This window comes from Mustela nigripes, chromosome 4, assembly GCF_022355385.1.
Source record: "Mustela nigripes isolate SB6536 chromosome 4, MUSNIG.SB6536, whole genome shotgun sequence".
NCBI lineage: Eukaryota > Metazoa > Chordata > Mammalia > Carnivora > Mustelidae > Mustela > Mustela nigripes.
This window is the reverse complement of record NC_081560.1, coordinates 160,969,052-160,995,565: the sequence shown is the minus strand read 5'-3', so window position 1 is coordinate 160,995,565 and position 26,514 is coordinate 160,969,052. Positions and strand designations below refer to the sequence as shown.

Here is a 26,514-nt window from a genome sequence, read left to right as displayed (position 1 = left end):
GATGATTAAATGGATGTCTGAATCGAGAATGTGTATTGTTAATAATTAAAGTAGCCATATTCTCTGTCCTGACCGCTCATGATTTAAAAGTCAGTTTATGGTTCTCCAGAGCAGTTGCCCAGGCAATGAATCTAGTCTGGGTCTTTTTGTTTTCACTGGGCATTTGCTTTTTAAATATCATAGCATTTGCAGCAGGGAGTGCTTCCTGATGTAATATATGGAGAAAGTAATAGATGATTGCAGGATTAATGGCTAGAAATAATTAAAATGACACTACTAAGCTCTGTCCTTTCACGGAGAGAACTCCAATTAAGCCACATCTCCTTTCCATTATCACCCTACTGCCAATTAAAATCTGATGTATTTTGTCAGTTTTATACAAACGAAGCTTTTAGTCTTTCATACACTCAAGAATTTACATTCTGGCAGGATTATAAAGGGCTCTGTCATTTAAATTTTACATGCCTATAAAAGACTCCACTCAGACCTTCCTTTTCCCACTTCCTAAACTTCTGTCATTGTCACCAATATAAAAAAATGTCTTCTATTGTCACAGCAGTGTGATGCTTGTAAATGTTTAACATTTATGTTTCATCAGAATCCGATTGTGTAAGAAAGATAAATCCAGAGTAGTTAAACAGAAAGTACATAGTATACTAATAAGAACTCTAATTTATATATCCTTCTTAGGCATCACAGTTTTGTGTGAGTCGAGTGTGAGACCAAGCTGCCTTTAGTCTGTAGTTGTCAACACAATGGTAACTGGAAGGACAGATATTTATTATTAGGTGCTGATATGTTTGTTTAATATTTATCTATAATAATGGTAGAAGAGTTTTTAGGGGACTATGGATAGTAGAAAAAATATGAAGGGAAAGAGCTCTTTCAGAATTGTACATAGGTTTGACCCAACTAATTGCAGACAATTGATGGTAGAGGGGCGTGGCAGTATGTTGGAAAGACATGTGTTCTGGAACTGAGCAGTCCTGAATTTAAATCTCCAGCTCTGTTTCTAACAAAATTGGAAGCATTTGTCAGGTTATATATTCTCTCTAAGCTTTGGTTTCCTCATTTTTGGTATGAAGGTAGTAATATGCAATCAGAGGCTTTTCTGAAAAGAATAGACAAAGCTTAGAGTGCACCAAGCCCATCAAGGAATAGATAATAGATATTTGTTAACTGGTAGTTGTTGTGGGGTTATGGTCTGCATTCTGCAGTTCTGTTAGCTGAGTAATTTCCAGTCCCAGATGTTCCTTGTTGTTTCTTGCCCTTATTCCTGGAAGACTGTGTATGGGCTCTCAGAGATACATTTCTCCTGATATTCATATCAAGATTTTAAGCTAGTCACTAGGAAATCAGTTGGAAGAATACTAAAGTTGATCTTAGCCAAAAGGTCAAGAAGCAATCAATTGCTTAGAAGAATAAAACATTATATAACTAAAGATAAACAAATATTCATATCTCTATTCTCCTTGTCCATTGATCTCTTTCTCTCCCCAATTTAATGATGTAGATAATGAAAAACTAGCAAAAGAGAGAAACTAGCAAAAGAAACTGCAAAGGTAGGAATGGTGAAATAAATATAAGCAGGGACTAATATCCTGAAAGCTAATGAAGAAAGTATTCTTACAAGTAGGAGAGAGCAATCACTGTGTAAAATGAAGCTGAAAAGTCAAGTAGGGTAACACTAAGAACTAATCACTTAATTTGGCAACATGGAGGTCACCTCTGATACTATAAGACATATTTTGAAGGAAACATAGGGTCAAAACATGATTATACAGGATTTAAGAAAGAACAAGAGAGGAACTAGAGTCACTGAGTGTTGACCAACTTTTCCAAGAAATTTCTCTATAAAGAGCCATAGAGATAAGGAGCATGACTGGAAAAAAATGACTAGTTCAACAGAGAGTTTCTCTTTAAATAAGAGATTCATTTGTGTGCTAACTGGAATAAATGAATGACTATTCTGTAGCAAGAGATCATTTACAGTATTTACCAAAAAGCTTACTAATCTCCAACATTCTCTGGTATGCCAAAAATGCGAAAATATTCTGCAATCAACTTTCAAGTACAAAAGGTTTCATTTGCAAAACAAGAGTAAAACAAGTAACCCACAAAGGGACCACCTATGAGCAGTTTCAAATATTTGTATCTGTATTATTAACACAAGGACTAAATAGTTCATTTTCATATACTAAAGGCAGTATATTCACAGATTTCACTTCTGCTGCAATTCCCTTTAAAGCTGAATGAAGAAGGAGCGCTTGGGTGGCTCGGTCATTAAGCATCTGCCTTCTGCTCAGGTCCTGATCCCAGGATCCCGGAATCCAGCCCTACACCGGGCTCCCTGCTTGGCAGAGAACCTGCTTCTCCCTCTCCTACTCCCCCTGCTTGTGTATCCTCTCCCCCTGTGTCTCTTTCTGTCCAAAAAATTAATTTTTTTTTTAAAAAAGTTGAATGAAGAAAAGATTCAGTATATTTTCTTTTGTTTTCCATAGTGACCTCCATGTTGCCAAATTAAGTGATTAGTTCTTAGTGTTACCCTACTTGACTTTTCAGCTTCATTTTACACAGTGATTGCTCTCTCCTACTTGTAAGAATACTTTCTTCATTAGCTTTCAGGATATTAGTCCCTGCTTATATTTATTTCACCATTCCTACCTTTGCAGTTTCTTTTGCTAGTTTCTCTCCATCTTCCCAAATGAGGGCTTGGTCCCAGGGCTTCATCTGTTTTCTGTTTCTTCTCCTGACCTAGGTATCTTATCTAGGATGTCAGTGACTCACCAATGAATACCTACATCCTGAATTTTTTCCCCCTTCCCCTGAACTGCAGATTTGTTTATACAGCTGTTTAATTGATGTCATCTTTCAAAGGAGTATTGAGTACACTAGTTCACCTTCTATGCCGTTCCCATGCTTCCTCCTTCTTTTGTACCATTCCCCATTTTAGTAGCAAGCATCCCATTTACCTAGTTACTTAGGTTAAAAAAAAATTGGGAGATGTCCTTGATTTTCACCCTTCATATCCCGTCTTTTATAGATTCCCTTCAAAATACATCCAAAATTTGATACTCCTTGCTTCTTAGAGTCCAGTCTAAAACACCACCAACTCTTCCCTGTGTATTACAATGAACTAGCAGGTGTCCTTGCTTCTACAACTGCCCCTGTTCTTTAGTTTTACCACACAGGTTAGGGTGGGTGCCCTGCATGTGCTTTCCTCAAAGCTTCCCTTGGCTTTCCATCTCATGTAGGAAGGTATCCAAAGACCTTACATTGCTTCCAAGCCTAGAACGATCCGCCCTCCCACCATTTTCACACTAACCTCACTAGCTTTCTTGCTGTTGCTTAAATAGGGCAAGTCACCAAGCAGTTCACCATCTGAGGGCCATAGCATATGCTCTTCCGTTTGCTTGCAGCTCCCTTTCCTCAAAATTCACTTTGCTTGTGCCCTCATCTCTTTTAAGTTCAAATATCATCTCCTCTTTGAACCTTGCCCGACATACCATCAGAAAGCATGACATCTCAGTTTGACACATCCTGTTCTCCTCTCCTTATTCTAACTTCTTTTTTTCCTCCAAGGCACTTGTTACTATGTAATATATTACATATATTGCCATTAATATATATTAATTTTTTCTAAATTTTCTGCCTACTCCATTATGATATAAGTTCTTGGAGAGCTTGGACGTCATCTGTATTACTGAAACTCAGTGCCTAGAATAGAACCTTTAAGTAGTAGGTACTCAACAGATATTTCTTGAGAGAATAAATAAAATGTAGATTACTGTTTTCATGTGTAAGAGAGGACCCAATTCAAACTTAGGGACTCTGGAGAGATTTTTTTCAAAAGAAGTGACTTTAGCCCAGACCCAAAAGATGTGTAGGAGTTAACCAGATGACAAAGAAGAAAAAGAGTGCTCCAGATGGAGGAAGTGAGTATGCTAGAAAGAATGGTGTGCTTAAGGAATTAAGGCAGTTAATTCTAACTGGAGAGGCATTTGTATTTGGGGCAGGGAGTGGGAGTGGGAGAGTGACAGTGGATATGGTTGAAGACGCAAGTACAGAGCAGCTTACCAGGAAGGCTTTATATGCCAGGCTAACATCTTGGAAGTTTTATTTGAGGGAAATGGCCACCCCTTGGGTTTTAAGTAGAGAAATGATATGCATTTGAGAAAGATCACCCAGCTGCCATGTGTAACATTGATATGGAATAGAGAAATGGGGGAGGGAAGACAAGAGAGGGAGCTGGTCTAGGAATCTAGGTGAGAAATCAGGGCTCCAGATGAGGGAAGTGGCTGTGGGGTTAAAGAACTGTGGGTGGAGTCTGAGATATTTGTGAGCTTATTTTTAAAAGAATTTTTTTAAAGATTTTAGTTATTTGACAGACAGATCACAAGTAGGCAGAGAGGCAGGCAGAGAGAGAGGGGGAAGCAGGTTCCCTGCTGAGCAGAGAACCTGATGTGGGGCTCCATCCCAGGACCCCGGGATCATGACCTGAGCCTAAGGCAGAGGCTTAACCCACTGAGCCACCCAGGCATCCCTATTTGTGAGCTTATAATGATGGATGAGAGGACAAAGAAGGTGGAGGAATGTTTTATAACATCTAAATGTATATTTATACTTAAACAGATAGGATGATAGAATTCCCAACCTTTCTTTGTCTGTCTGAATTTCTAGTAAATTCCTGAGATAACTGTAATACGTATTTTTGCAGTATCCTATGCATATTTACCTCATAAAAGAGTTATAAAATTGTGCAGTAATACTTATAGAGAATGGATGAATTATGATTTGTTTGGAATAAAACACACCCAGTTTACTGAGCACTTAATTTGTGCAAAGTTCTGCGCTATTGGACCGCAAGAAAGTATAAGAAATAATTTTTCTTAATTTACATGAAAAAACCGTTGTTTATTTGATCATTTGTATCTTACATATTTCAGTATTACAGACTATAAAGAGGACCTAGGAAGTTTAGTCAACTTCTTGACTCAGTAGTGTTTCTACAATTTGAAAAAACCACAACAATGTCTTTCATAATGGCAGGTACTGTTTTATTTAGTCTTATGTATTACGCATTGTGTAAAGTATTTCGCATGCATGTTATTTCATTCAGTCTTTATTACAGTTGGATGAGGGTAGGTACTGTTATTATTCTTATTTTATATGGGAGAAAAAAAACCGAGATTCTGAAAGGGTAAATAACTTGCCTTATATCACACAGTAAGCAAATGGCACAGAACTTCCAGTGGCCTGTTCTACCCTTGAACTTGTGCCTGTCTCGATTTCCTGGCTTATTACAAGAAGCCTGGAAACAACATGGATTTACCAACAGCTCTGAAGAAAAATCTAGAACTTTGCACTCATCCATCAGTTCTTGTAATAAGTGCCCTCTTAATGTTTCTAATTATAACTTATCTCACAATAATATTCAATAATATATTTTATTGATTTTTGTGTCCTTCACAGTTTTATGTCTTCCTTTCAAGTTCCTCAGTTGCTACTGCATAGCTAAGCAATACTCATTGCATTTCTTTAATCTAACAAATGTGTAATGTGAAACTCAGCAATAGCATGGAGACCCTTAACTTGAAGTGTTGCCTGGGTTAATTTTTTTAAGTTTCCAACACTTATATTTTCATTGCATTTAATATGCATCATAAAAGTGTCTTTGGCAAGTTCATTACATATGCTGTTTGATTGCAGTTAGCGCCTTTGGAATTGCTGTTAGGCATAGTGGAAATAATTAGCAGTTTAGGTCTGTGCTGATTTTAGAACAAATAACTTCAGTTGGTTAGTTTCTCAAATAACTTAATTACTGCTAATCAGTGAAGTAATACAATCCTCTGTAGCAGTGTAGTTGGAGGGTAACAACTGTCCACTCAGCACATATTTCCCTTCCTTTGGCAAAGAATAAATTAATGTCTTTTACAGCTCAAAGCAGATAAAGATGAACTTTTGACGTGTCTATGAGTTTAAAAAAGAAGTATTTAGTAATTTTACAGAAAATACTAAAGGAAATTGCTGAAATCTTTTTGTGACCAGAGTTGTTGGGTAATAATGGGCAATTTAAGTGACAAATAGCCTGTGTAATAAAATTAACTTGAGATCTTTCCCTCCCTTCCTTCCTTCATTGAAAATATTTCTTTTGAATAGTGAAGCAGTTAATAAACTTAAGCAAAGGGAGGCATCTGTCTCAAACAGTCAAATTAACAAGAAAAAGAAAAAAGTAACAACTTGCCAATCTGTTGCGTTGGGAGTGAGAGAAGGTGACCTGTGTAGTAATGCTTAGTGACTGGGGAAGTGTGGATGTTCTCAATAATGAAGTCATGGGAGGGATATGGAGATGAGATGAGCACTGAGCAGGGCTTTGTGAGTTCATGTCTCCCATCTCTACTATCTGCAGATGGGTTCATGATTTGGCATACTGAAGTATAAACAAATCTTTCTCTTTACCTGACAGAAATGATGTCTGCTAATGGTAATGCAAGCTGAGCATATATTCTTTCATATTATTTTTTTAAAGATTTTAAAAATTTATTTCACAGAGTGAGAGAGAGATTGCACAAGCAGGGGCAGTGACAGGCAGAGAGAGAGGGAGAAGCAGATTCTTCCCACCGACAAAGAAGCCCAATGTGGGACTCTTTCCTTGGACCCTGGGATCATGACCTGAGCCAAAGGCAGGTGCCCTGCTGACTGAGCCACCCTTTGCATATTATTTTTATATTTCCTAAAAGCTTCATCAGAAGTTTGACATCTTTTAGTAGCCTTAGTAGTAAATGCTATGTATGCCTAAAAAGATGAGCTAATATGATTATTGTATTGGGAAAACTTCTCCAAGATGAACTATCTTTTTATCTTTAAACTTGCCTGAATATTTGTCTGCACGCAGAAATCTAGGCTGAAAAGTATTCTTTAAATTTTTATTTTTATCCTTTACTTTTTTTGCAACTTTATTGAGATATAATGGATGTTCAGTGAACTGCATGTTTTAAGATTCTGTAATTTGATGGTTTGACATATGTGTATATGACAGCATTGTGACAATCAAGATAATGAATATATCTATAACCTCAAAATTTTCCTTGTGTCTATTTATAACCTATTTTCTGTTTCATGCATGTGTTCAGGCAGCCACATATTTCCTTTATGTGACTACAAATTTGTTTTCACTTTCTAGAGTTTTAGATACATGGAATCATACAGTGTATGATCCTTTTGTTTGGTTCCTTTCACTAAGTGTAATTATTTGTGATTTATAGATTCTGTATCAGTTGTTCATTTTTGTTGATGAATAGTGTTTCATTGTAAACGTATATACTGCCATATGTTTATTCCTTCTCCCTCTGATGACGCCTTAGTTTGTTGCCAATTTTTGGCCATTCCAGTAAAGCTGGTGTAAATACTCACATGTTTGTGTGGACCACTGCTTTGTGTCTCTTCACTAAATACTGAGGCATGGAATGGCTGGACAACTATTTAACTTCTCAAGGAACTAAAAAAGACTTCCCAAAGTTGCTGCTTAATCAGTTAGGGCAGCTATAACAAAGTACTATAGACAGAGTTACTTGTAAACAGACTTTTATGTGTCCATTCTGGAGGAAGAAGTCTAAGATCTAGATGCCTTTCTGTTTGGGTTCTGGTGACTACCCTCATCTCGGTTGCAGAATGCTTATTTCTCCTTTTATCCTTACGTGGTGGGACAAGTAGGAGAGAGCCAACCTGGGTTCCTTTTAGAAGGGCACTAATCCCACTCATCAGGGCACTAGTTACATGACCTAATCATCTCCCAAAAGCCGCACTCCTACAACCAACCCACTGGGGTTAGGATTTTACCCTCTGAATTTTGGAGGAAAACAGACATTCAGTCCCCGATGATAGTTGTACGGTTTTAATTCCCTCTCATAGTATACGAACATTCTAGTTGTTGCACATCTTTCTCATTTTAGCTTTGCTTATGTCTATAATGATAACTCATTAGATAACCAGTTGATCCCATACCATTTGTTGAAAAAAACCCTTTAATTTCCCAGAGAATTGCATTGACACATTTATTTCATGTCATTTAAACATGTATTTGTGGATCTGTTTGTGAACCTTCTGTTCTGTTGTATTAACGATGTGTTTATCTCTTTGGCAGTATCCCAATAGATTGATTACTATTGTTTTGTAGTTAGTCATGGTATCAGGGAGGGATAAGTCCTTGCACTTTGTTCTTCTGTCTTAAAATATCTTTGGTTATTCTAGATCCCTTACATTTTAAAAAATTTTTAAAAGAACTTTCTTTTTTTTTAAATATTTTTTTATTTTTTATAAACATATAATATATTTTTATACCCAGGGATACAGGTCTGTGAATCACCAGGTTACACACTTCACAGCACTCACCATAGCATATATACCCTCCCCACTTTCTACACACACAAAAATACGACTACTGCTGAAATCTTGATTTGGATTGTACTGAATGTGTAGGCCAACTTGGTGAAGATGGCCTTTTAAGCAGTATTTAGTCTTATGACACAGAAGCATGATGTATCACTCCATTTATTTAGGTTATCTTTACTTTTGCTTAACAATATTTTTTATTTTTTGGTGTATATATCTGGATATCTTCTGTTTGATCTGATCATAAATACTCAAGTGGTTTTTGTTGCTACTGTGTGTGGAGTTGATTTTTAAATTTCATTTCTTGATGATTTTTTTGTTCTAATGTACAAAGATCCAATTGTTTTTTAATATATTAAACTTGTATTCCATGACCTTGCTAAATTCACTTAATTACTTTTAGAGTTGTTTTGTGGATTCTCTGTTAATTTCCTCATAAATAATCATATCATCTCCAAGCAGAGACAGTTTTATTTTTTATTTCCACTATCTATATGATTTTAATTTATTTTTTATTACATTGGTTGTGACCTCAAGTACACTGTTGAAAGAAGTGGTAATAATGCATGTCCTTGCCTCATTCCCAACATTCCAACGCTAAGGTGAAAATAGCCAGACTTTCACCATTAAGTCTGATGAGCATAGGATTTTTTCTTAAAGATGCTTTTCATTATTTTGAGTATGTTACCTACTATTCATAATTTGTTGATAGATTTTTATCATTAAGGCATTTTGTCAAATGCTTTTTCTGCATGTGTTGAAATAAGACTATATTTTTTCTTACTATATCAGTTGTCAAATTACATATTGGTGTTTGAGTATTAAACCAACATTGTAGCATAAATTGTACTCGGTTATGAAATATTATCCTTTGAAAAAAATAATTTGGGTTCTAGTTACCAACATTTTGTAAGGAATTTTTACATTTATACAAATCTGGAAAATTTGTTTGTAGTTTTTTTTTCAATTTTTTGTTTGTAATGTTTTTTGCAATTTTTTTTTGATTTTGATATCAGATTAATCCTATACTCATAAATGAGTTGAGAAATATTTCCTTTTCTAAATATGTATATTCATACTCTGCTTTCTCTTCAGATCACATAAATCTTTCACCTTTTACTAAACATGTGTATTCATGTGTCTGTGTATGTGTGTGTGTGTAGCACTGGTATTATTTCTTATTTAAATATTTGATAGAATTCACCAGTAAAATGATCTGGGTCTGGAGATTTTCCTTGCTGGTAGATTTTAACTATAAATCAATATCTTTAATAGATACAGGGTTATTGAAATTTTGGGGTTTTTTTTTTTGTTTGTTTTATTTTTTCTTGAGTGAGCTTTGGTAGTTTGTATTTTACAAAGAATTTATGTGTTTCACTTAAATTGTCAAATTTATTTAGAGAAAGTTAGCCATAATATTTCTTTATTTAATGTGATCTTTAGTATAATGAGTTTTAGATCTATCACCTGGTACTTGTTATTTATTTATTTATTTTCCTGTCTTTTTTCCCCCACTGGCCAAACTTTTCTTCTTTTCTGCCTTTTTTTTTTTGACTAACTGATTATTCTTATGATTCTATTTTATCTCTTTTGTTGTCTTAATAGATAATAATTCTTATTATACTATTATGAAGTTGCTTTATGGTTTGAGGCACACACCTAAAACTTACCATTGTCTACCTCCAGGTGATAGTTATGTCACTTCACATATAGTGCAAGAACGTTCCAATAATATTTTTCTATTTTTCCCCTTTTGGTATTTGTGCTATTGTTGTCATACACTTCACTGATATATAAATGCTATAAAGCCCTCATTATATTTTTAATGTTTTGTTTAAGTCATTTTCTTTTAAAAAATATTTAAATAACAGTAGGAAAAAAATCTTATATATGCTCACAGAATTACCATTTCTGGTGTGTTAATGTTCATTTGTGTAATTACACATTTTCATTCGATAAAATTCCCTGTGCTTAAAGGGCTTCATTTAACATTTGTTATATGCAGGCCTGTTGCAAATGAATTATTTCAGTTTTTGTATGTCTGAATGAAAAGACATTTATTTTGTCTTCTTTTTGAGAGATAGTTTGGGTATAAAATTCTAGGTTGATAGTACTAAAATCCTTTAAAGTATTTCTTAAAGTACTTTAGAGATATTGCTCTGTCTCTAATAAGTAGTCTGTTGTTATTCTTATTTTTGCTCTTCTCTGTGTAATGTGTCTTTTTCTCCTAGTGCTTTAAGATTTTCTCTTTATCACTGTTTTTGAGCAATTAGATCATGATGCATACTTACGTAGTTTTCTTCATATTTTTTGTGCTTAGGTTTTGTTAAGCTTTACATATTTAGTTATTGTCCAATTTGGAGATTTTTTTTTTAAAGATTTTATTTATTTATTTGATAAAGAGAGAGATCACAAGTAGGCAGAGAGGCAGGCAGAGAGAGAGGGGGAAGCAGGATCCCTGCTGAGCAGAAAGCCTGATGTGGGGCTCAATCCCAGGACCCTGAGATCATGACCTGAACCAAAGGCAGAGGCTTAATCCACTGAGCCACCCAGGTGCCCCATATTTAGAGATTTTTAAGCCACTATTTCTTTAAATACCTTTTTGTCCTCTCTTCCCCTTCTTTGAAGACTCTAACTGTGCATATAATGTGCCACTTAATATTGCCCCACAGGTCACTGATGCTCTATTCATTGTTGTTCTTAAGTCTTGTTAAAAAATGTTTTCTGGTTCTCAGTTGGGATTTTTTTTTTATTTTTATTTTTTAATTGAAGTATAGTTGACATATGTAAGTTTCACCTGTACAGCATAGTAATTTGACAATTCTATACATTACGTAGCATTCACCATAATAAGTGCAGTTTACCATCTGTCACCATACAATGTTATTACAATGTTATTGATTCTATTCCCTATGCTGTACTTTTCACCCCCATGACTAGTTTATAACTCTGTGTTTGTTTTACATCTTAATCTCCTTCACCTGTTTCATCCATCCCCCCGCCCCCACCCTGCTCACTTCCCTCTGGCATCTACCATTTTTTACCCTGTATTTATGAGTCTTTAAAAATATGGAATGCTTCACAAATTTACTTATCATCCTTGTGCAGAAGCTCTGCTCATCTTTTCTTTCTTGTTCCAGTTTTATTATGTGTGCTGCTGCCACAGTGAGTACTGCAATTGTTTGTGTTGCTGTATCTTCTAGTTCACTAGCATTTTCTTCTACAGTGTATGATCTGCTATTAATCCTATCAAGTGCATATCTCCCCTCAGATGTCCTAGTTTTATCTCATCTTGTTAATCCCTTTGTAGTTTTAAACATAAATTCAGTTTATTTATTTTTTATTCCTCCAAGGTTTTACTTAACACGTTCAGTCTTCTGCCTTTTTGAGCACATAGAATGCACTTATAATATCCATTTTAATGTTCTGGTCTGCTAATCCCATCATCTGTGTCAGCACTGAGTCAGTTTTGATTGGTTGGGGTTTTTTTGCTCACTCTGTGTAGTTTTTTCCCTCACTTCTTATGCCTGCTAATTTCTGACTGGATGCCAGACATCATGAATTTTTCCTTGTTGAGTATTTGAACATTTTATGTTCTTATATTTGAATTTTGTTCTGGAGTGGTGGTTAAATTACTTGGATAAATTTTGATTCTTTGATCTTGTTTTTAATATTTATTGGGCAGTATCAGCATAACATTTAGCCTAGAGATAATTATTTTCTAGATCTGATGCAAGACTGTTCTCAATCTCTACCCAATGTCTTTATGAATTTTGAGGCTGTCCAGTCTGGCTTCTGCTAACAGGTTTTATTCTCAGTGTTTTGTGAGTGTCTATTCTTATTTCCTCTAATCTTTCAGTTGTATTTTTTCCTCTTACCCCCTGGTAGTCCAATCACATGCAAACTCTGCTTAATACTAATTGGAATCTTCACGAAAATCTCCCGAGTTTTTGCTGTTTATCCATCTTCTCTTTGATTTTCTGCTCTGTGAAATTTAGTGTCTTTGTTTTCCTGGTCTATCAGATATGTTTCTTCATCTCAGGGAACATTCTGGGCCCACCCCAGATTCTGTGCTTCAGTCTGGAAACTCTTTCAAGGAAATCAATAGGGACAATCAGAGACAGATTCTTGTTTCTCATGTCTGCTTTGTAGCCCAGTGTTCAATGTTTTAAAAGCCTTTGTTTCGTATATTTTGTTTAGGTTCTTATCTTTTTAGTTTATACTGTAAACTTAGGCCATTTAATTCATTTTGGGCAGAACTGGAAGTCACAGATTTGCTGAATAAAATAGGCATCAGGTTGTTTTACAGATTTTGATATATACAAGTTTTCTTTTAATAGAACAGAAGTTATGTGTTCTAAATAGTAGAATAATTCACGATTATAAATCTGACAAGGAATTGTTCTGAAGGAAGAGGCACCCCTACATATGGTTTTCCTATGAAAATTAGCTATAACACCTGACTTAATTAAAAACTTTAAGATAGGGGCACCTGGGTGGCTCAGTGGGTTAAAGCCTCTGCATTCAGCTCAGGTCATGATCCCAGGGTCGTGGGATAGAGCCCCACATCGGGCTCTCTGCTCAGCGGGGATCCTGCTTCCCCCTCTCCTCTCTGCCTGCCTCTCTGCCTACTTGTGATCTCTGTCTGTCAAATAAATAAATAAAATCTTAAAAAAAAAAAAAAAACCTTTAAGATAGTAACATTGTGTAAGGACAATGAGCTAAGTTGATTTTGCAGTATTTAACAGAAATATTTTTGGGTAAAAACTGGGATATATCATGGGTATGGTAACAAACAGTATAAATTGTAGAGAATCCTCAGGCTCAAGACATGGACTTTTTCGTGACTTTGTCAGTGAATTTACTTTTAAATATGGCAATCATGATTTATCCATGTTTTTGTCAGGAGAGTCTTTGTACCATTTGAGAAATTAACTTATTAATATTATCCTAGTGCACATCCTTGCCTCAACTTACATTGAAGATCTAAGGAAACACTTGAGCTTTTAGTTTATATTAAAATCCCCTCTCAGTAAGTTTGATGTTTCTCTGAACAAGTGTTCAAAAATAGTTATTCAGAACATGTGAAATGTATCAAACCAGCTCATCAGTTGTAACGAATGTACCATCATAATGAAGGATGTCAATAGCGAGGGAAATTGGGGGTGTAAGGAAAGGAGGTACATAGGAACTCTTTACACTTGCCACTGAATGTTGCTTTCAACTTTAGAATTCTCTAGTGAATACATTTTATTATTAAAAAAAATGGCACCCTTTATAAATCCCAGTAAAACCATCACTGGGAAAATCATTTGACAGCAAAGAGTTTTGCCCCCTTTGCCATGCTTCCATTCATCAGGAAAGAAAGTAATAACCTGCGGTAAATTTGCAAAATTTGAAAGTTGAAGTATAGACTCCACAAAATGTTCTCTAATCTAAGCTTAAAAAATGAACTGCATTATTCAGTTAGATTGTTTGAATTTATAGTATTGGGGTGAAAGAAGATAGGTGAATTGAAGTTATTGAATTGCAATGAAATTTGACACTGAATTTGAATTTAAGCATTTTACAAATTTTTAAGGCATGTTATCCTAAATGTTAAGACTGTTAAGCAATGATACATTAAAGTTTAGAAGTATACTTGTAAACAGACATCATGTAATGTTATGAAATTGAGTGATGCTAAATATTGTGCTATATAACAGATGTAAGGAGGAGTTATGTGCTGTGTAACACACTGTGAAATACAAGAGTACAAGATGGATGTCACCAACTTAGCACACAAAAATTACAGAGTTTGTTTTTCACATGCTCAGGTGACAAGACCCAAAAAACCACAAGTAATCGATAAACAATTTTTGCACTTTCCAACATTTAATTTTTAGATGTAGATTTGACAGTATCAGCTAAGGTTGTATATATATTATCTATTGTTTTAGGTGCTAAAACTGTATTTTGAGTGGTGTGCTAGAGTCAGTTTATACTCTGTTTAGGACTGATTTTTAGATATTCAGGATTTTTTGGAATTGTAGTAAGCACACTTAAAATGAGATCTACCATCTTAACAGATTTTTAAAGTATATAATATAGTATTAATTATATATATATATATATATATAGTATTAATCTGTACAGCAGATCTGTAGAACTTACTCATCTTACATAACTGAAACTTTATACCTATTGACCTGTAACTCTCCATTTCCACCTTCTCCCAGCCTCTGACAAGAGGCATTTTACTTTCTATTGCTATGAGTTTGACTTTTTATAGACACCTCATGCAAGTTGAAGCATGCAATATTCTTCCTCTATAAGTTTATTTCGTTTAGCATCATATCTTGACCTAGTTGTTAACCATTGGTAGCTTGAAATAGCCAGTGCTAGGAATATTTACACCATGGAAAATGGAAAACGCCAGAAGTCAGGATTTTGTTCATTTGTTTTATTTTGTTTTCTTTCCAGAGAGCTAGTTTAACAGCACATTTCTAAAGACATTACTGGAAATATTTGGTGGTTTACAATTTTTTTTCTTAACTCCTTGCCAGGCTCAGTCATTTTTGTTATTCTATCAGATCTTCATAGGCGTTTGGGTTGTGATCAGTGACTGGGGAAAGACACAAGTATTTTACTAGGTAGATCAAAGAGAGCTGGAAGCAGTACTCCCAGCTGATTGAGGACCATGAAGATTTACTTCAGTTGTATGACTTATTGCCTGGTCTGTTCAGCCTGGAGATCCACCAGTACATTTGTGTCACAGAGTCTGGGAAGGCTACCATTTCAGGAGAGTAAGACAGCCTAGGAGAGCATGAAGTTTGAGGTATTAGAAACTAGCAGCCATCAGAGAAAGACCCTGACATGTGGAAACTTTGGAACCAATGCCTGAGCGGGTAGATTCAGTTTTCTAAGGGGAGAAGGATAGTGAAGGTTGAGTTACTTCATTCTCCGCTGGACACAACTCCAGTACTTATTTTTTGGATCTATCTTTGGGTATGCACACATGCATCTATCTTTGGACACACATACACCTTTAGGACCTGACCCATTTTATGCAGAACATCTGTTTCTCTCCCTGGATGGAAATTGAAGATACATAGCTTACACCATTCAGAAGAAGAAGAAGAAAAAAAAAAAACTCTTATGAAAACTCCAGTGAGTTGCATAAACTCCCATGGCTGATGCTGAGAAGAGACTGTGAAGAGACGACACCTCTCAGACATTGATAGGAGGGAAAGGTTTAAGGTAGGAGGGCACCAGGATCAGGGGTTTCTGGACTCCACAGAAAGAGGAGGTCATGGTACCAGAAGTTTTTTCCAGATATATCATTCTAGAGTAATTAATTATTCTGGTGGGTAGTTTCTATTCTCTTAGAATAAGTGCATAGAAACAAGTGGTAGATCACCAAAGTATGGTTTACTGTGAAGCTAGAGAAAGTTAAGATTACATTGGAAATACCCTAGCAGTGACTCAGATAGTCATGTGCTTTCGTAGAGTTAGCCTTTTTGTAGGCTATTTTAACTGCATTTGATTGGGATTAATGCCTCTCCCTACTGCAACTTCTCATCCGCCATACTTCCTTTCCTTGCAGGTGGTAGCCATAGACATTCATGTAGCCCTTCTAATGGGAGATTGTGCTGAAGATACATATTTTGAGGCATAATTTGAAAAGATGTTTAGAATTATTTAATATAACAGAAAGCAATTTCACTTGACTATTAATAATTCCCAAGGTTTATTTATAAAGCCAGAATTTATTTTGAATTTTTTGCCCAAGGGTCTATAAGGTTGATATTCAATAATATTTTTTATCAGGTAAACTTAGAAATAAAATAATACGTTAAAAATATTACCTAAGCAGCAAAATAACTCCCAGATAAGTGCTTGGATGTTTTCAGTGAGTGTTAAGAAACAGGACTTCCTGATCTTGTGAGAGAGCTGAGTATTAATAGAGAGCTAAATTTCTCTGTATGAGATACTTGAGATTATAGGAGTAAGAGATGCATATTTAGAGTCTGGTTTGGTTTGGTTAGTTGAGTAAAAGAGAAGAAAAGACAATATATTGGAATTGAATATTTGAGGAGACCTTTTACAAAGTCTGGCAATTTAGAAGCTTTAAAGGAAAAGATAGATATATGTGAATAGATATACGTGACTGTATGCATTGCATATGTACTTTTGCATGCCAAGGATATCATAAACAGCAGCAAAAACTAAGGAATATATTGGGAAATTACAGAGCAGTAGAGTACAAAATACAAAATAATTCTTACAAAATAATGGAAAAAAGATAAATAATCCCATAAAAAATGAACAATGAATATAAAAAGAACAATTTGTAGAAAAGATAATGGCAGGTAAACTTACACTTAGTCTCATTGTATTTTGAGAAATGAAAATTAAAGTAACAGTGAGCATTTATTTTACCTCCATGAGATTGGCAGCTAGTCAAATTAGTGATAATTTCTTTCACTGGCATGGATGCTGGGGAAAAGTGTACACTCATGTAATTGTAGTAGAAATATGTGTTATTATATCCTTTTAAATGAGCAATTTGGCAAGATCTATAAAATTTAAATGTACATATAAACTTTGACCCAGCAATAAGGCTCTATTCTGTTCCACTGATCTATGTGTCTGTTTTTGTGCCACTGCCTCACTGTCTTGACGATTACAGCTTTGTAATAGAGCTTGAAGTCGAGAATTTTGATGCCACCAACTTTGGCTTTCTTTTTCACATTCCTCTGGGTATTCAGGGTCTTTTCTGGTTTGTCCCACATAAATTTTAGGATTATTTTTGCCATTTCTTTGAAAAAAGTTGATGGTATTTTGGTAGGGACTGCATTAAATATGTAGATTGCTTTAGGTAGCATAGACTTTTTCACAATATTTGTTTTTTTAATCCATGAGCATGGAACGTTTTTCCATTTCTTTGTGTCTTCCTCAATTTCTTTCATGAGTACTTTATAGTTTTCTGAGTACAGATTCTTTGCCTCTTTGGCTAGGTTTATTCCTAGGTATCTTATGGCTTTGGGTGTAATTGTAAATAAGATTGACTCCTTTCTTCTGTCTTGCTGTTGGTGTATAGAAATGCAACTGATTTCTGGGCATTGATTTTATATCCTGATACTTTACTGAATTCCTGTACAAGTTCTAGCACATTTGGAGTGGAGTCTTTTGAGTTTTCCACATAAAGTATCATATCATCTGCAAAGAGTGATAGTTTGACTTCTTTGCTGATTCAGATGCCTTTAATTTCTTTTTGTTGTCTGATTGCCGAAGCTAGGACTTCTAGTACTATGTTGAATAGCAGTGGTGATAGTGGACAGCCCTGCCTGTCCTCCTGATCTTAGGGGAAAAACCCTCCATTTTCCCCCACTGAGAATGATATTCGCTGTGGGATTTTCATAAGTGGCTTTTATAATATTGAGGTATGTACCCTCTATCCCAACACTGTGAAGAGTTTTGATCAAGAAAGGATGCTGTACTTTGCCAAATGATTTTTAGCATCTATTGAGAGTATCATATGGTTCTTGTGCTTTCTTTCATTAAAGTATTGTATCACATTGATTGATTTGCGGACATTGACCAAACTTGCAACCCAGGAATAAATCCCACTTGGTCATGGTGAATAATCCTTTTAATGTACTGTTGGGTCCTATTGAATTTCACATATCTATTTCTGTTTCTGGTAACTTTTGAGTTTAATCTCTGCCTTATGACCCAATGGCTACTAGAAAAATGTGCAATATTTACCTCTGTTTTGTTACAGAAAAATCTGTAAACGTACTCAGACACATACTACAGACTTGACTCACTAACTCAGGCTTTATAGAGCTTCCCTGCCAGCAGTCACAGCTCTGGAGTTAGGGATGGATGTGGGTATTATATTCTGTCTGGGCCTGACCCCTCAATCTGGCAGCAGTTGAGCGGGTAGGAAGATGAAGGGTTGCCTCTGGAGGCCCCCATCATCTCCCTGTCCTCACCATATGCCTTACCCCCATTCTTTTCCCCTGCCATGCAAGTGCTCTTGTGGTCTATCCCCCACCGTTCCAGCAACCAAGTCAACCAGGGAACTGTAAGAATGGAGAATGCTGAGGTGAATGTCCTCCTATCCTGAAAGGCCCCTGCCCCCAACCCCATTCATCCCTTAGGAGTATGATGAGGAGCCTGGCCTCAGCTCAGGGCCCACTGCTGGGCAGGGGACCTAGAGAGGTTAGCCTAGGTCCAGAGAGTCATTCCTGGCCTTGATAAGGCCTTTTTGGCACACATACATCCACATCACAGCTTTCAGACACTGCCTTCGATGCACTGTCTGTCCGTCTCTGTTAATAAAGACCTGTTGAACAGTTAAAAAAAAAAATTGCCATGGCTTAATCCATGGGAGATCAAGGACTTTCAGATCTCTGAAGTTCTCACATTTAAAGATCTGTGCATCATCTCTAATAATCCCATGCTGTGAAGCTATCATTGTCACCTTCTATTTGGCGGCAGTGGCCCCCTCACCACCAACTGAAAGATAAACTGAAGCCAACCATTATTTGAAAAAATATTTTGGGTGAAGAAAAGATTTCAGAACTGAAGTATTCTACCACATTTGCAAAATAAAACCTTGATATTCAGCACTGTCACAGTTTCCTTGATGTACCACAATGAGATCAACATTTGGCTTTGGGTTTTGTTGAATCTGTCAAGGCTTTAGAGCTTGATGTCATTGCTGTCTTGTTTTATTTTGTTGTTGTTGTTTGTTTTTTTAAAGATCTTATTTATTTGAGAGAGAGAGAGAGAACAGTAGCAGGGCGAGAGGGAGAGGAAGCAGACTCTTCAGTGAGTGTGGAGCCTAACATGAGACTTGATCCCAGGACCTCAAGATCATGACTTGAGCCAAAGTCAGATGCTTAACTGGCTGAGCCATCCAGGCCCCTAGTTTGTTTCTTGACTAAGCTCCTGTTTTCTGCATCATTACCTCTAGTTTATCTTGCACAGTCTGTTGGACTGAAGCATCTTTGTCAAGAGTCTTTCGCCACATAAGAACCTAGAATGGCTCAGAGCCCTTGGTGGCCTCTCATGGTTTTGCTGGTTGTATGGGTTTATCATTTTCTGTCTATCTTTTCCATTAGTTCTTCAGCAACTGCATATGAAATTGGTTCATACTTTGCTACTCTCTTCATGTATCATTAGCATTTCTTCTTGACACATAGCCTTTACTGTTTAAACTGTATGTGCTGTTCACTCTACAGGAGTCTCTTCTAGATGACTTCTTCCCCGCTCTGTGGCTGACCTCATGTCTTTGCTTTACTCTGAAGCATTTTCTCATCAATCTCATGGTTAACCCAGCACCTGCTCTTGACTTTCTCACATACTCAGAATTTATTCCACACAGTTTTGTTCTACATTTGGTTATGAAAATAAGAAATATATAAGAATATGAAATATATAAGAATATGAAAATAAGAAATATGAAAATAAGAAAGACTGTTTAGAATGCTGTCTTGGGGAAAAAAATACCTGAAAAACTGCAAGCCGAGATGAAGGGCTCCCCATGCAGACCTATAGATGGACTACTCATTGACCTCAAAACCACAGCTTGTGATGTACTCACAAGCTGGTAGAATACTACCAAAGCCCCTGCTTTTGTGCCAGAAGCAAGGGAAATGATGGTATTCTGACTACAAACATCTATAGTACTAGATCCTTAAGATGCCTCTGTTACCGTATTTACTCTTGAATAAGACTGTGTCCTCAGGGACCAAATGTGATGACTGCGCATTATGTAGGAATTTCAAAGTACTTAAAAATTTCTCTGTTCCGTTAAAAGACTTGGGTGTATGAGTGTGTGTAAGGTTAATTAACTCCCTTCCCTGAAACCAAACTGTTAAATAAGAAACATTAAAAAAAAAAAAAAGGGAAGGATTTTCAGCTCCCTCCAGTTGAGAAAGGAGGCTGAAATCTGATTATAAGGCTTCACTTTTTTCATTTACACATGAAATGTATTGTGTACTAAAGGGGGAAGAAGGAAAGAAACTGGAAATAACAATGTGTTAGACAATTTTGGAGATATGAGCAAAGACAAGTGAAAAAAAAAATAATCCTGTGTGTCTGAACTTGCTAAGTCTGGGACTTCCCTCTGAGCCATGGGACCACATACTGACCTGGCTTTTTGCCAAGGAGAGTGGAAAAGTTAGCGATATATATATATATATATATATATATAGAGAGAGAGAGAGAGAGAGAGAGAGAGAGAAGCAAAGTATGACCCAATTTCATATGCAGTTGCTGAAGAACTAATGGATAAGATAGACAGAAAATGATAAAAAAAGTAATGAAGTCATTTCTGAAATATGTGTGTGTGTACACACACCATATGGGGCTGTACAACTCACTGCAGTTGCTCATTTTCCAATAACCCAGTATCAAAATAGGGCCCAACATGGGGAGACCCTCAATAAATGCCGGCATACAAACTGAATTCTTACTGTGTATCTTTCATGAGATGTACAAACATATACATGATTGATTCTTAACCAGTATGATTTGATAAGCTTACATAGGTAATTTATGACTTTTGTTCCTTCATTTTCTCAGTGGTTCCTTCATTTTTCTCAGTGTTTCATTCTATTATTGGTCAACAAATGGGTCATACTGTTCATTAATTTTTTTATTATCATCCTCATGCATAAACACTATTCATGTGCCACACCCATACTTTTCAGATAATTTAGCAGAACAAACATGCTTCTATGTTAAGAACAATACTGCCAACCCACGTAACATGCCACACATGTAGAGTCTCTATATTAACCCCCCCCAAAAGATGACTACCCAGTGAAACTCTAATATAAAACTCCTTCCACCATCCTTACCAGTCACATAAAGCAGATGATAGAGCCCATGCAATAACCAAGATCATTCACTTTCAGTGGTTATTGACTATTTACTATAATCACAGATGCATATGTCTACATATTTATTTAAAAAAAAAACTGGGAAACATTTTTGCCCTATATGCTTGATGGGTATGTGTGTGTGTGTGTGTGTGTGTGTGTGTGTGTGTGTGTGTGTTGAGGGGGAATGTGGGGTGATTGGAAGAGCAACTGGGGAGACAGATGAAGAGTTGAGGAATTGCTGACTGCCTTTTTAGAAAACATGCAACTTGAATTCATCACTACCTGCTGATGTCCATGATCAACACTGTAAATAGGGGTTCTTGTTACTTTACAAAAAAGTAATGAAGCCATTTCTGAAATAGTCTGAGTGAAAGGAACGCTGTCTTTTGAGGTTCTGATATAGGAAGTGATTTAAGCTTATAGCCGTGATAATAAATTCTATAGGATTATTCAAAGGAATCCAACATTCTTCATGAACTTCTTGAGGAAAGCATGTTTTTCAAGATTCTTTCTGCTGAAAAGTCTAAATTGGCTTTTTTCTCCTTGGTTCTGCTTAACGGCTAATTTCTTAAACTATTAATATAATAGAGGTAGACAGAAATGTACTTGCCAAGGCCCTCTTTGAAAAACAAAATTTTACTTTGTTTTCAGGAACAGTTACTGAAATTAATGCAGAGGTTTATGAATTTTTCCAAGGCCACATAGAAACTTTCTAGACTATTATGAATCTCTGTTGCTTTTGCTTAAAGGGTATCCATTTCTTACTCTTCTAAGTAATAGCCCCTCAACTTTTCTTTGGGGATACCATTCCTTTTGAACTGTGAGTCCATGGGAGACCACACCTACCCCAGGATGGGCATATCACTCAACATATTTGACTGTCATTTCCCCTAGAGATACAAATTGTTTTAGAGATAATATCAGAAACTAATAACTTAGCACTTACTGGCTGCTGAGCAGTGTTGTAAGTACTTTAGATGCAGTAACTAATTTAATCCCACAAATAATCCGGCAAGTAGATAATACCTTAGAGCTTATATAAATCATTTGTCCCCCAGTTGATTTAGGCAATAAGTACTGTTTTACAGCTAACAAGATTAAAGCTTACCAAAGTTTAACAATTTGATCAGAGAAACACAATTACTAAACCCTGAGCCTTGATGGGAACCAGTTGTTCTAGCTGTAGAGTCCGTGATCTTAACCCAAGGGCTTAAGTCCTTAGTCATTCTAATTATGAAAGTTGTGCTGAAATTATTGGAAAGGAGAGCTTTCTTTCTTTTTTCTTTTTAAAAAGATTTATTTATTTGAGAGAGAGCGAGTGAGCAAGTAGTGAGGGGAGGGCAGGAGAGAGAGAGACGTGAAGCAGACTCCTTGCTGAGCGCAGAGCTGGACACAGGGTTAGATCTCAAGACCCCATGGCCTTGACCTGAGCCAAAATCAAGACCCAGCTGCCAACTGACTGAGCCACTCAAGGCGCCTCAAGGAGATGCTTTCTTATTTTGTGGGGTTACTGCATTGCTCGGATGCAGACCTGGAGATGCTAGAGTAGCCATCTTGCCGTCTCTTTGAGAGGCTGCAAAAGAGACAGGAATAACAGAGACAGAGAGATAAGAGACAGATTCCATCACATGATCTGAAGCTGATACCCCTTGGGATTTTAAATTGTGTGAGCCATTTAGTCTCTGTTTTTAAACCAGTTTAAGCCCGTTTGAGTTGCATTCCAGTCACCTGTTGTTGGGATGTTCCAATCCATAGATGTGCATGTAACTTGAATCCTAATAATGGGCTATTGAGAATTGAGGGAGTGTGGAGGGGAAGAAATAAAAAATTAAAAATGCATAGTAAACCTGTCCAAGGCCACATTATGGAAGCAGATCTCACTCCAGACACACACGAGTCTGGGCTGTAAGTGTCCGCTGGGGTTCATTTAATTTGGATTTCAAACTGGAACACTATGTGAAATGGTGATTTTTTAAGTTATAAAAAGAGGGAAATGTAATAAACAAGTATGTTCTCATGCTAATAAGTAACAAGAGGGAATTTTAGTCTTGAAAAGAGGGAAAAGTAATTTGGTTATCTCTTGAGTGTTAAAATACACCAAACACTGTTCTAAGTGCTGTCTTGTATTTTATTATTTAAGTGTCCCAACACAGTGCAGAGGAAAATATTCCCATGTGTGGAGACTTAGGTTTGGGATGTTAAACTATCCAAAGTAAAGATGAAAGTGTTCTGTCTGCAGCTGACACTTGGTCGGAAAACCAGATGACTTATCCCTGATTAACTCTCTCTTTTCTCCCTCCATGCAAGAGTCTTGTACAGCTTAATTCCAGTCTCCACAGCAGATAGCAGTGAGCATATGACACGTTTCATGCTAATGAACTTTAAAAAGAACTCTCTTTGGGGATTCTGAAAAGTACTAGAAGGTACATATGCATCTGATTCCCTGCAGTTTCCTCTTATATTTTGAAGTGAACATGGACTCAATTCTTGGGGCATTAGCAGCTGTTTTATAACTATGGTGGGAGAGGCAAATTCTTGAAAGGATGGTAGAACATAAAGAAAGAGGGGACCTGGGATTTGAGGAAAGATTGCCAAACTCCAAATTTTTTTTCTTAGGGTAGATGATTAAATGTTTTTATTGCTTATCTTGTTATTACTTGCAGCCCACCATGTATTTATAATTTCTTATTTTCCACCAAAGATTCTTGTAATATATAGAAGAATGTATATCTGATATATATATCTTATATATATATATAGAGAGAGAATATATATCTAATTCTTCTAATGTCCCTGCTGTTTTTCTTATAATACAACCTTTATTCACCAGTATTTTCTTGCTGCTTCTTCAATGAAAATGGAATAGTTCACCAATATCTTACTTGAAGATCATTATACATAAAACAAATCTATATATATGTGTGTGTATTCAACATGTAATATTATATTCTGAACACATAAAACCTATGCTAGCTAAATTTAAATTCCTTCTCCTTTCTTCAAACTCTTACACTTAATTTTTCTCTTCGAATCTCACCTCCTCCCCTCTCAGTCTTTTCTTTGCATTTGTAACGCTGGAGTGTACAGTCAGGCACAAAAATCTGTGGCTTCAGTATTTTAAGATGATGCTACTTTTCTGTTGGTTAGGTTGGAAAAAGCATAATGATAAGATTGTTTTGTGCCAGTATGGTGTTTACATATAAAAACTTATAAAAAGATCCAAAAGGATGCATGAAGTCAAAGACTATGTATGTTTAAGACAGAGTCAGAAGTCTGTGACTTCCTAGCTTTCATCATACTCACATCAGACTCTTAAAGAAACAGTCCTACAGCAGACTCCCTGCTGAGTAGGGAGTCCGATGCAGGGCTCGATTCCAGGATCCCAGAATCAAGACCTGAGCCGAAGGCAGACACTTAACTGACTGAGCCACCCCTGTGCCCCTTCATGTATTTTTTTTTAGAAGTTCTTTTTTTTTTTCAGTCCTTAAAAACGCAAAAGTAATTTAGAATCCTCTCTTTTGAAAATATCTATCATGCAGTAGTTGGAAGCAGATTGTCATGCTGTAATTAATTCATTAATTGATTGATTAATTCGGTCTTAATTTTTGGGCCCCCCAAAATTATGGTTGAGCTGTGTTTATGGTTGAGCTGTGTGTATTTACACCTGATGGTTGAGCTGTGTGTATTTACAAGAACTGAATACCTGCATGTCTCAGGAAGGCAGACAGCCTGGCCTTGTTCTCAGGACACAAAATGAGAAGGCAAGGAGGCATTAGAATGGATCAACAACCAGTGAACCCCCAAACCAGTTCACAGGGGTCTGAATTTGAAAAGGGAAGGAAAAGAAGAAACTTTATATTTTCTCGACTGGGCAATAGAGAGATCTGAGAGAGTGGACTCTGGTAAGAATTCTCACCACTAAGCTTTTTCAAGTTTTTCTAAGATCCTATCTGCAGGCTCAGGTGGGATTTAAAGTAGAGAGTGTAGCCCTACTATCTGCCAGAATTTGGCGAGATTTTTCATTATTTTTTTTTAAGGGTGTCATGACTTCTTTTTTTTTTTTTTCAAGTTAGCTCTAGGCTCAACATGAGGCTTGAACTCACGATCCCGAGATCAACAGTCTCATGCTCTACTAACTGAGCTGGTCTTGACTTTCTATTAATTTTTTTTTTAAAGATTTTATTTATTTATTTGACAGACAGAGATCACAAGTAGGAGAGATGCAGGCAGAGAGAGAGGAGGAAGCAGGCTCCCTGCCGAAGCAGAGAGCCCAATGCGGGACTCGATTCCAGGACCCCAGGATCATGACCTGAGCTAAAAGTAGAGTCTTTAACCCACTGAGCCATTCAGGCGTCCCTCTATTAATTTTTAATTTTAGTTTTTCTATGGCTGATTAAAGGAATAATGATAGCAGTTTACTGGAGCGTCCCTTGTCCCATCAGCCCTGAGAGGGGGCCATACAGAGGTCCACCTTTGAGGCCAGCTGTGGGAACATTCCAGTTGGTGTCAAAGGATTTACACAAAACCTTTGAGGACAATCTTTTTTCTAGTGTCAGAGTTGATCACAAAAGAGAATGCTTTCTGGGCCAGTGTTTTGATTAGGGACCCGTAGGAGGTTGAAACAGGGGAGGCCGAGGTGTTTCAGTTTGCTGGGCTTGGAGCTGTTGTAGTTTTAAGGCCACTAATGTGGTGGACTTTGTTTATGGTCCTGTGGTCTCTCCAGAGTGGAAAGGCCATGCAGAAAGAGGATTGGGGGCGCCTGGGTGGCTCAGTGGGTTAAAGCCTCTGCCTTCGACTCAGTCATGATCCTGGGGTCCTGGGATCAAGCCCTGCATCTGGCTCTCTGCTCAGTGGAGAGCCTGCTTCTCCTTCTCTCTCTGCATGTATCTCTGCCCACCTGTGATCTCTGTCTGTCAAATAAATAAATAAATAAAAAAAAAAAGAAAGAGGATTAGTAGATTCTGAGCATTAATGTAAAGGAGGGTAGAGAGGAGTAGTAGGCGTCACATCAGTCTGACATTATTTTTTTAAATTTTTTTATAAACATATAATATATTTTAACCCCTGGGGTACAGGTATGTGAATCACCAGGTTTACACACTTCACAGCACTCACCATAGCACATACCCTCCCCAATGTCCATAACTCCACCACCCTTCTCCCAACCCCCCTTTCCCCAGGAACCCTGTTTGTTTTGTGAGATTAAGAGTCACTTATAGTTTGTCTCCCTCCCAATCCCATC

At 36.6% G+C, this 26,514-nt stretch overlaps 1 protein-coding gene and 1 non-coding gene across 2 annotated transcripts in view; one reads left to right on the top strand and one right to left on the bottom strand.

Annotated features, from left to right (window-relative positions):
- Positions 1-26,514, top strand: part of TM9SF3 (transmembrane 9 superfamily member 3) — a 106,538-nt gene that overhangs the window by 42,285 nt on the left and 37,739 nt on the right. The window lies entirely within an intron of this gene.
- On the bottom strand, positions 11,455-11,564 carry LOC132017019 (U6 spliceosomal RNA). Its single transcript, XR_009404107.1, has one exon. It is a non-coding gene; the product is annotated as a U6 spliceosomal RNA (small nuclear RNA).